General features: G+C 38.5%; 1 pseudogene; it reads right to left on the reverse strand.

Moving 5' to 3' along the window:
• Positions 1-4,710: 4,710 nt before the first annotated feature.
• On the reverse strand, positions 4,711-9,150 carry LOC121979801 (annotated as a pseudogene).
• Between the last annotated feature and the right edge of the window lie 3,594 nt (positions 9,151-12,744).

Below are 12,744 nucleotides of genomic sequence, written 5' to 3' on the forward strand. Positions count from 1 at the left end.
ATCAAGCAAATGTAAAAAAATCAAGTAAACAATAGATGTAAAAAGACATGTAAAACAGAAAAAGAATTTGCATAAGTACAGTCAATTTCATAAAAAAAAATGTGGAACCGCCACATCAGCAGCCCCCCTAGAGCCGGTCCCACGGATATGGAGGGAGGTAAATGCAGGTACACATGTGGAAAGTGCATAGCGGAGACGTTAACCCCAGGCAGTGACACCCCGGGGATCGACCCCTGGACCTTTCAGCCACAGAACCATGCACTCCCCATCTGTGCTACGCCCTGGGGACAAGTACAGTCAATTTCATGTTTAACTTAGATGATGTTCTCTTAGGATTTGATGCATATATATCAGAATCACTTTTATTTTATTCTATTAATTGGAACAATTTTTATTTATATCATGTCTATGGTTTGTTGTTGTATCTATATCAGAATCACTTTTATTTTATTTTGTTAATTAAAACAGTTTTTATTTATTTATCTATTGTCAAAAAAAAATGCGAGGGCACCCAGAAATGGAAGAAAATAGAGTTGATGATCAGGAATTCATTCCCCAAGTTGCAGATGATCGAAAACCAAAAATTGGAATGGAATTCTCATCTCTAGAGGATGCATATTCGTTCTATAACCAATATGCACGAGAAGCTGGATTTAGTTCAAGGAATAGCACGAGCAGGAAAAACAAAATGACAAATGAAGTGACATGAAAACAAATTGTATGCTTTAAAGAAGGGCATACAGATCTAATGCGACACAATAAACATCCAAACCCTGATAAACAAATAAGGGAAAGAGCACGTGGCACAGTTAGAACGGGTTGTAAGGCAAATATTGCATTTGTCAAGAATCAGATGGGATTGGACTGGGTTATCTGTAACTTTATAGAAGCTCATAATCATCTGCTCTCAACTCCATCAAAGGTGCATTTGTTACGCTCACATCGTAGTGTTTCGACAGCCAAAAAAGCATTGACAACTCAATTTTCAGAGGCCAATGTACCAACTTGCCAACAAATGCGTTTATTAGAGATAGAGTATGGAGGTCCTGAACGGGTAGGTTGTACAGAAACTGATATTAGAAACTTTGAGAGAAATCTAAGTGATGAACAAAAAGGTATTGATGCTGAAACACTTATCGAGTTTTTTACATCTGAGCAAGAGAAGAATTCAGCTTTTTTCTTTGCCTACGAGATTGATTCAGATAACAGATTTAGTAGGTGCTTTTGGGCTGATCATGTATCAAGAAGGGCATATAGTGTATTTGGTGATGCTATTGTATTTGATACAACTTATAACACCAACAAATATGGTTTGATTTTGGCACCATTTGTAGGAGTTAATCATCATCATCAGACAATTCTTTTTTGTAGAGGGTTTCTTAGTGATGAGAAAACTGAGTCTTTTGTTTGGTTGCTTACAAAGTTCTTAGAAGCCATGCCTAAAGGTGCACCAAACATTATCATCACTGATCAGGATCCTGCAATGACAAAAGCTATTGCACAGGTTTTGCCTCAAACAGTGCATCGATATTGTTTGTGACACATATTGAATAAATTCCCAGAAAAATTAGACCCTTTGACTTTTCGAAATTATTATCACAGTATAAAGAACGTCATTGCAAATTCTACAACACCTGATGATTTTGAGAAGTCATGGGAAGATACTATCAAGGAAGCTAACTTAGAGAAAAATGATTGGTTGTCTTTGATGTATGAATTACGACACAGATGGGTGCCAACATATTTTAGTCATGTATTTTCTGCAGGAATGTCAAGTAGCCAAAGATCTGAAGTGTCACATGCATTTTTCAAGAAATATGTCTCAAATAAGAACTCATTAATGGATTTTATCACACGTTTTAATAGAGCATTGAGACACCAAAGACACAATGAGTTAGTTGCGGACCATATTGATATGAATGAGAATCCCAAAGTTAATACAACCTGGCCAATGGAAAGTCAAATGGTTAAGTTGTACACAAAAAAGAAATGGCTTGAGTTTCAAAGTGAAATGATCGAGAGTCATAGTTATTATGTGCAACAGATATGTATAGAAGTTGCCTCAGCAGTTTACCACGTGATGAAATTTCAAAGTTCCTCTTCCTCAAAATCAAGAGTGCTCACGCATGACAAACAAAGGGATTACATATCGTGTAGCTGCACAAAATTTGAGTTTGAGGGCATTCCATGTAGACATATGTTAGCTTTTTTTCGTATCAACCAAGTGTTTCATTTGCCTGATATGTATATACTCAAACGATGGACGCAATATGCAAAAGTTGGAGCAATGTATGTTTTAGGAGAGCAAAATGTCATTGATGATCCAGATTCAGAAATATATTTGATTTCGAGGCACTCGAGGTTATCCTATAAAGCTTCAGTGTTAGTTGATGATGCATCTTTGAGTACTGAGAGGACAACCTTCTTGGAAGAACAATTTGATTGTATCTACAACAAAATTCAAGAGATGCCCATTAATACAACATGCAGTGATAGAAGTCAAAGAAAAAAAATCAATGGATGAGACTCTTAGTATTATTGATCCTTCTGTAGTACGAACTAAAGGATGTGGAAAGAGATTAAAATCATCAAAGGAGAAATCAACATCAAATTCTAGGCTTTGTCGTGGATGCGGACTTCGAGGAGTGTCACATGACAAGCGTAACTGTCCCAATTTGCAACAAGGGTATGTGTCGATTCAATTTTTCTTGCAAACAAATTTATTTTATTATCTTTTGTATATGACAATGTGCCAATTATCAGATCAATTGAAGATAATGATCATATCAGTTTTGACGACACATATGAAACAGATTTGGGATCTATAGCCGGTACTATCAAAGTTTAAAATTTTTAAATTATAGTGGTTTATTGTTTATTGAGACAATAAAATTAATAAATTATCTTTATTGTTACAGGTTCTAATAACATGCGCTAAGATGTTGTAATTATCTATGGTTGGTATATCTATTTTTTTGTGTTTGTATGTTTGATTGGTTTAGTGCATTTCTTTAATTTCAGAATAGTGATATTTGTAAATAAAGATTATGATTTCCACAGCACTATCATGAGGATACATTATGGACTCACTGTTGTAAATATGGATTGGGACCATATTAAGGTACATTAGGTACATTATGGAATTTCAATTAGAGATATCTCGTTGCTTCTCTACAATGTATTTGAGCTTGATTGATTGTTTAGTTTTAGTAGTAGAAAACTTGCTCTACATGGATCCCCTTGTTTGATATGCATGATGTTGTAGTTTCCAATCTGTGCATGTTTAATATGGGTACCCTTGTTTCTGTATGGGTCCCCTTGTTTATGTAATATGCATGTTTAGTTATGTAACAATATTGTATATGAATTTATTTCACTTAGTGGCATATTTTATGTGAAAAATATAATATGTTTTGTATCTAGTCTTAATTCTTGCATACATTATTCACTCTCGCTTGTCTCCTAATATTAATTTTAGGCAAGAATGGATATTAATTGATGATTCGCATTGATGAACCAGGCTTAGAGTTTTAGAGATCATGAATACAAGCAAACCAGACATTAGGGATGCACATCAAGCTTGTCTCAATTTGGTTTTTGCTGTTGGCAAATTTTACAACATTTTCAACTATGCTGTAATGGGATGCTGATTTTGTTCTGATTTTAGGCATAATTGTATTTTAATTCGTGTAAGAAAGATGTATATAAGTTGTTTGGCTACACTGGCAGAAGTTTGTTTTTTTTTCCAGTTGATTTGATGAAATGATGTTGTTTTCTTGCTTTAATTATATTAATCACGAGACTTTAACTGATGCTGTTTTCCAGTTGAAATGATGAAATGATGCTGTTTTCTTTTGCTACAAAAGTTAGTTAAAGCTCATAAAGAAATGATGCTGTTAACTTGAGTTCCCGCATCAAACCTCACCTCAGGTTGGAACTCATCTATCAAGTCCTCAGCATCATAAGCAGCATCCTTGAGTTCCTGCATCAATGTCTTCCATTTGGTGTCGTTGCACCCACTACTCTGTACCTTATCAAGGATGATTTGAATCTCCAGCAGAGACGTGTGCAGATTTTCCATGTCCTCAATGAAACCCCGGCGCTGGGCAAATAATTAAGCTACGATTGATTTCGCCTCAGACGAGGTGGGCGGCGTCATTGCTCAGCCTTTCTCCTCCCACGCCTTAAATACCACGAATCATATAGCTCGGTGGTCTTGGGGACCGATCAGGACCTATGCTGATCGGTCCCCAGACCGATCAGCACGCTTCACAGAGAGTTGCCCAACTCTCTGATCGGTCTGTGGACCGATCAGGACTCAGGTGGATCGGTCCACAGACCGATCCCCCTCTTTCTTCTCCCGATCTTCTTCGCTTCTGTATGATTACTGATCGGTCACCAGACCGATCAGGTAATTCACTGAAACACACTGTTTGGTTACTGATCGGTCACCAGACCGATCAGTCAACCAGCGTATCACTGGATCGGTCACCAGACCGATCCAGGTTTAGAGCTCCCAGCCCTAAACCCTCCCAGCGTATCACTGGATCTTTTTTATTAACTTAATTCTTCTTCTTGGGTTAGTGATTTTCATCTGTGTGATTTAAGAAACATGCATGCATGGAATCAAAAGACAATATCCATGATCACAAGTACCCCAGTCGTTTACTAGTTTAGCAGCAAAATAGTGGAGACAAAAGGGATTCATAACTAATCAGTTGAAGTGTTTCTCTTCAACCTGAATCAACATCTGCAAGAGCTAATTTCAGTGCTCAGGCGTAGATATTCAGTCATTAATTGAAGGACGACCTTAAAAAAAAATAATGTTAAAAAATAAATATAAATTCACCTTTATCAAATACATTCATTCAAGTAAATAAAAAAGTTTACTGTCAAATACATTCATCCAGCTAAATAAAAAAGTCTACCGTCAAATACATTAATCCAACTAAATAAAGTCTATTAATTAATCACTGATATGAACAGAGTCCATTTTTTTTTTAATCTCTTCACACATCTTGGCGATCTTAGCTGCATTACGACGATATTCATCAGCTAAATCTAGTTGACTTTTTATCAACTTCGCTAGTTCCTCCGTCTGCTTCATTTTTTCACCAGAATTTGAAGATGCAGTTGAAGTTGAACTCGAAGTTGAGCTTGAACATTTTTGGACAGTAGGGGCAATGAAAGCATGTTGTTTCTCCTTGTATGAAATAAAAGCTCCAAATGCTTCCTCTTTACTGAGATATGATCTATGCAATGCAGCGCTATATTTGTTAACTTGAGTATGAGTTTCTTCCCAACTATCATAAACACCGGGGTTTCGTCCAACAAAAACCACATATGTTTTTCCCTACATTACAATAAATAAACATTAAATATAGATTGTGAAATTCAAATAGGAAGCTAAAATCAAATCAAAGGGTTTACCATTTGAGTACTGAAATCCAGCTACAACACCGACCTGTTTTATTCGATATAAAAGTTAAAAATTTTTGAATCAAACAACATGCAAACTGATGTGTATTATAAAAGATAACAAAAAGCAAGAAACAAATATAAAAAGGTCACACAATATGCAACTTATCATAAAAGGTCAAACAACATGCAAACTTATCATTCTCTCCGCATAACATGTATTATAAAAGGTCAAAAAAAAAAAAGCAAGCAACAAACATAATTTGCATCTAATTATATTTATTCAATCTCTATAATATCATAATCCAAAAATGAAAAAGAGAATTACATGAGTTTATCTCTTTCAGGTATCATAGTTTAAACATGAATTCATTTAGTGTCTTATGTGCGGTTTTACCCGAAATTGAATTCATTTATGGAAACTGCTACACTATCAAAATCTAAGACAGATCTTAATTGTAAAAGCGATTTGAGTATCAAGATTGTACCCATTTGGATAGGCATGAAACATCTTTGTCACAAATAGATAATAGAAACTTTAAACATGAAGAAGCTTTCTCAATTAAACATAAACATTTAAAGAGGTAAGTGTGCAGAGAGTTACACAGGAATGTGATAGGCGATTCTGCTAAGGTTCGAGGAGAGGGAGGCGCCGGCGCCACTTCTGATAGGGTTCGCGGAGAGGGAGAGCTTGCAGCTGGAGACGGCTCGACGACCAGGAAGGAGGTGGCTCGCGAAGAGGAAGGTAGCGGAGAGGAAGGAGATGGCCTTTCTCTCGGAGACGGCTTGCAGCAGGTTTCGAAGAGGGAGAGAGTGCGGCTAGAGACGGTTGAGCGGCGCCGCACTCTACTAGGGTTCGCAACGAGGAGAGGAGACGGCTCTCGGAGAGGAGACGACTCGCAGAGAGGAGCTGGACCGCGGCAGGTTTCGGAGAGGGAGAGAAATCGGCTTCCTCTTCGCGCGGCAGAACAGCAGGAGAGGAGAAGGAGGGGGGAGAAGTCGGGGGTTCTCTTCGCGCGGCTAGGGTTCGCGACAAGGAAAGGAGAGAAGTCGGAGTTTGGTGAACGCTGCGGAGGATAGCAGCGTTGATTTCGCTTTGTGTTTTCTCGCTGACGTGGCAAGTACCACAGTAAAACCGCACATAAGGCACCGCAGCATAAGATTTCTGTATATATGTATATATAAAGTAAGTAAAGTTTAAAGAGATTTATAATTACCTATTTATTTGGACCATTTACCTAAAAAAAGTATTCTAAATTGGTTCAAATGAGATAATATTATTTCAGATTGTACTCTTTAGTCCTGTATAATTCTGCTTAACTCATTTGACAAATTGAAAATAATTCTTATACTTGATAAATTGTGAAACTTTAAGGCTAGATTTAGCAATTATACTTAATTAATACTAGTGATCGTGCACACACGTCGCGTGTGTAATATAATACGTTGAAATCATATCGACCCTTTTATAATGAAATTATATTAATTAAAGTATTTTAGCATTAAAATACTAAAGTAGAGTCATTAGGGTAAAGTACCTGACTTTTGAAAATCTAAATTATTTGAGTTTTTGAAAATCTGAATTGTTTGAATTTTTTAGTGTTACCCTTACGGTTTCTCTATGAAAAAAATTAATTTAATTTAATATTATACTTATCTTAGTAAAAAAAATTAAAAAATATATATATTTTTTAACATTGTCGGTCTAAAATATTTATAGAAGCTTCTTTGATTATAGTATTGTCAATTTTAAGATGTGAGAATAAAGATAACTATATTTTTTTATATAAAACAATCAGAGAAAATTAATGATGAGAAAAATTCATAATAGTATATCGCAACTAAGTCTCGAATTCTAGATTACTGATTATTTAGTTTGTAAAATTATTAATAAATTTTAAAATTATTTTTAGTGTGAATAGAAAAAAAAATATTAATATAATTTTATTTTAGGTTTATCAAAGTTAGTTAATAAAAAAGAGAGACTTTTAATAAAATAGTAACATTATATAGTACTCCATTAATACGGCGTTTCATGAGGTATCGTTTCATTCATTTGGCCCACCTATTTATTTATAACGATGACTTCACATGGCGGAGCTCTTCTCGACGTCGACTCCGGCGTCAGCTCTGGCTCTCTCGTTCTCGCCGGAGATCTCCTCGAGGGACCGGCCCTTAGTCTCCGACACAAGGAAGGTGAAGAAGAATCCGAGCATGTTGGTGAAGGCGAGGAGGATGAGGGCCTTGCGGATTTTTTGGGGCTCCTGGTTCAGCGTGTAGCTCTGCACGACGAACGCGGCGATGAGGGCGCCGGCCTTGCCGGAGGCAGCGCTAATGGCGTGGCAGGTGGCGCGGATTCGGGTTGGGAAGAGCTCCGCCGGCAGCACGAAGGTGGTGCTGTTGGGGCCGAAGTTGGCGAAGAAAAAGGTGAGCGCGAAGAGGACGGCGAAGAGGGTGGCGTTATGCTCGCGCAGGTAGACGTATTGGACGCCCATGATCAGCATGAACAGGGACATCATGAAGAAGCCCATGAGTTGGATCAGATACCTGGATTAATTCGAAATTAATCAGTTCAATCCAATTGCATTGGTTTGATTCATCCTTTTACCTTCCGATCCTTTCGATGTAGTAGACGGTGAACCAGTAGCCGGGAAAGGTGCCGAACATCGCGACGATGGTCATGGCTTTCGAAATCTCGAACACCTCCCGGAGCGCGTTCACTTCCTTCGCCGGACTCGTCAGCTTGATCGCCTGGAAGATGTCCTTCTGCGTCAAATTTTGGCTGTAGAACGCGATGTCGAGGAGGAACCAAGTCGTTGTGGTCCCCACCAAGTGCAACCCGTGCCGGCGGAGGAACTCCTGCGACCAGAGCGAGTACTCGTTGGCGGCCTTCATCTGCCCCACCTTCTCCGGCTCCGCCTCCATCTCTACCTCCAGCACCCGCGCCATGTCCTGCGCCGCCTGCTTCGCGTTCCCGGCGATCAGCGCCGTGTACCGCGCGGTCTCCGGCATCTTCATCCGCCAGTAGAACGTCACCAGCGCGGGCAGAGCCCCCAGCATCAGCACGATCCGCCACATGTAATCCGCCGCCGCCTGCGTGGACCTCACCTGGTCGTCCTTGAACGCTGGCGCTGGGTTGTAGTGCAGGAACACCGCCGACAGCGTCATCGACACCAGTCCGGCGAAGATGATCCCGACGCCCTGCATGGCGAACACCGCCGCGATGAACGCGCCACGTGTCTTCTTGTTGGCGTACTCCGACATTATGGTGGCGGAGAGAGGGTAGTCTCCGCCGATGCCGAACCCGAGCCAGAAGCGGAAGAAGCAGAGGGTGAAGAGGACGGGCTTGTGGGCCCTGGCCGGGTCGCCACGGGAGCCGCCGAAGGAGAGGCCAGAGCAGATAGCGCAGACGGCCATGAGGATGAGGGTAATACCGTAGACGCGCTTGCGGCCGAGCTTGTCACCGAGCCAGCCGAAGACAAGTTGGCCGGAGAGTGTGCCGACCAGGGCCACGCCGACTACGGCGTTGTTGACGCCGGTGGGGAGCTTCCCTGGGGTCTTTCCGTCGACACTGGGGAAGTAGAGGCGGCCCAGGAGCTTCGAGATGGTGGTGATGCAGAAGAGATCGTACGCGTCGGTGAAGAAGCCCATGCCGGCGATCACGATCGCCGTGATGTGGTACCACTGCGTCCTGGCAGAGTCCAAGGCATTGAGAACTGCGATCGAAGACATGATTAATGATCAGCTACTACTCGATCAATTTTCCTATGATCTTGGAAGATTTAGAGAGCGTGATTTATACAGCGTTGAGTCGAAACAATGGCGTTTCAATCCTCGAGGCGATCGAGGGAGAACGGGAGCTCGAAGAGCATATTCCATTGTACGCTCATGTTTTTTTGTTGGAGTTGGATAGAGAAGAAAAAGCTTCGATAGGATGTAAGATCATAGTTTGGATTTTGTGGAAGGTGGTTTTTTGTTTTTTACGTAATTCTTTAAGATTGGATTATGTAGCAATTCCATGAAATTTATTGTTTACTTATTTGAAGAAATCACTGTGATAAGCTAAACCCTGTCCGACTGAAGTTCGTGATCAACCTGCCCCAAAAATATACCTTTTAATTTTTTATTTTTTTTTTTGGATATCTCAAGATTACTATTGATTATAACTTTTTTATAGTGACTGGACTCATCGTTTCATAGTCTCATACCTTAAAAATCCTCTCGAAGGAATTTTTTTAGAGAGCCTCAGCACCACTAACTTATTTTTTGGGAAGTCTCAGTATCACTTGGTTGATAAAAGTGTCTCACCGTCAAAACGGCGACCTCAGTCAATAGGCCCTAAATTGAGGAGTTTTAATTGACAATGACACCTCAATCAATGGGTAACAACGTCATAACCGGAGCACCCCTAGTTCAGTTGTTAAAAACTAAGATAGGGTAAACTTTTTATAATGACTGGGCCCACCGTTTCACAGCCCCATATCCCAGAAATCCCCGAAAGAATTTTTTGGGAAACCTCAGTACCACTTGGTTGATAAGAGCATCTCACCGCCAAAACGACGACCTCAGTCAACAGACCCCAAATTGGGGACTTTTAATTGATAAGAGTCTGCGTAGGTGGGAGCTCAAACTTGACACCTCAGTCAATGGGTAACAACATCATAACCAGAGCACCCCTAGTCCTAGTCCCCTCGGATGGGTCTAGTAGCTAGCGCTTGAGATGTTACCAACACGAGGTCTGGAGTTCGAATTTCGACAAAGCCGAGGTAAATGTCTTCCTTATGTGCTAGTCACTATTTCAAAGGCTAATAGCTGCCCGTGATTTACCTCTTCTGTGTTGACTCTGGGATGAGTTGACGAGGACGCTGGGGACGAATGTATTCGTCTTTTACCACCTTGAATTGGTTAGTCCTAAGTTTGATCTCCATACTCTAATTCAGTAAATATGAATTGGGAATACTGATTTTCCTTGTGCACTTATAGAATGCCATAAGGACATCCATAGCGGTTAGAGCCCATTGAGAGCTCCTTCATTATCACGTCTGTGCCACATCAAAAATTAAAAACCTCATACATATTTTCACTATAAAAAACCTCTCAACAACTCCTTCATGGGTCTCACACTTTTCACTACATATAATTCTCATTTCTTCTCCATATTTTACATTATACACCATTAAATTTTTATAAAATTTAAATTTATAAATTGCTAACATGAAACTTGATGATCCCATATTTTTTTAAACCTCGTATATATATATCTTTCCTAATTAAAAAATATCTCTAATATTATATTTAAATTAAAAAAATTTATTTTAATTAAAAAATTAAAAAAAAAATGGTGAAGGAGCGGCTCCATCTATATGGAGCCACTCCTTGTCAAATGGGGAAGAAGCTCCCTCATTATGGGAGGGAGCTTCTTCTGTGCTGCCACATCTACAATGGGAACTTCCAACTGTGGATGCTCTAACAAGGAGTTAAGAGTCAGAGGGTGTTGTCCTACAACAAAATCAATTAATTGGTAATTAAGCCATTGCAGGAAAAGTAATCGTCCTTGGCCATGATGTGAGAAGGTACCAAATGTGTGTTTGTTGAACACACGCGACAAGTGATCGATGTCGTTGATGCGGCAGATGGGTTCGAACGTTTTCCACTCAAGGAACGGTTCTGATGGTCAGATTAGAAGCTTCTTTTGAAACCATTAGCTTGGACTGAATCCGTCGTTGTGACATATAACTTATAAGCATGGCAAACTATCGTGACGCCGAGTGCTATCAAAACTATAGTGTAAACGTAGCCATTCAAACTACCACAAAGTAATGTGAACAACACGATACAAATTGTTGCAATAAAAAATCCAAACACAATCTCTCGGAGTCTTGGACGACTGACTGGGAAGGAGGAGCCTCTCCGGCGGCATGCTCTTCCTGGGCCTCGCTTGCTCACTACGGTTATTCATCGAACGACTGGTGGGCATGGGTGGGGGCGGGAACAGGGGAGGTTCGTCTTCAGCTTGTACTACCACTGAACGATCCGCAGATCGGACGGCTCTTATTACTGCATGATGTCATTGTCAAAGCTAGCCTCCGAATATTCTTCTCGATAATTTTAGGACGTATTTAACCAAGATTGAATAACTTTTATTAATTTTAATTTTTTATTAATGATAGATTTTTTAAAGTTGATAGATTTTTATTAATTTTATAGAGTTCCACATAATTGTGAAATGAATTTTATTGAGTTCTATAGACTTTTTTACAAAACTTTTATTTATATTTGTAAACTTTATGGAAACTATATTTTTGACGCAATGGAAACTATTGACTCCGTTGATTCACACATGAATACTAGAATTTGATACCAATTGATACAGTGGATACTATCGACTCGGTTGATTCAAAAAATTTCATTAAAAACATACTTTTGAAATTTAACAGTGAGAACCCAGGATTGTGTAGTTTTCTAGAGAGAAAGGAATGTCTCTCTTGTGACAGAAGAAAAGAGAGAGACACGTAGGGTTAAGGCGTGTATTCAATCTTGGAAAAACATAGATGATCATGATCTCGCGCAATATTTATCTTTGAACAAAACTTAAAATACCTAATTAAATTAATTTTTTTAATAAAATAATAAATAGCATACTTTTCCATACCAATTTTTTTTTCAACTTTTTATATTTTTTTAATTTTTTATATTTTTATCTTGATTTGACTAAAAAACAAGAGGGGATAACATCTCACTTTTTAATTTAAAAAAAACTTTAATAATATAATTTTAAATTGAATAATATTATAATAATTTTAAATATTTTTATTTACAAATTTGACCTAAATTATCATATTGAATTGATAAATTTGATTAGTAATAAAACTAATAATAATATTATTAATTTGATTAGTAATCATATTATTAAAATAAATAAATATAAATATATAAAATTTATATAGGATTTTTTAAAACTTAAAAATTTTATATAATATTTTTATGGTCTAATTTCATTATACTTTATTAAATTATTTATTAATTAAGTTGAGAATTAATTAGATTTATTAATATATATTTTATATTAAAATCTAATATCTCAAGTTTCTCTTCCATGTACGCATAGCGCCGCCGTCCATATCGACTTCGACTTCAACCTGCATGTGAGTAGCCGACGGAAACATCATCGACCACCTCAAACAATTTCTCTATTTGTTTTCCTCATTTCCGGAGCACTATAGCGTTCATTCACCAGATGACACTCCTCATTTTTTTTCATCACGAGCTGTAAAATATCGAACAAAATAATAATTAAATAATAGGGTTATTTGAGGAATAGCCGTA

Source organism: Zingiber officinale, chromosome 5A (assembly GCF_018446385.1).
Source record: "Zingiber officinale cultivar Zhangliang chromosome 5A, Zo_v1.1, whole genome shotgun sequence".
NCBI lineage: Eukaryota > Viridiplantae > Streptophyta > Magnoliopsida > Zingiberales > Zingiberaceae > Zingiber > Zingiber officinale.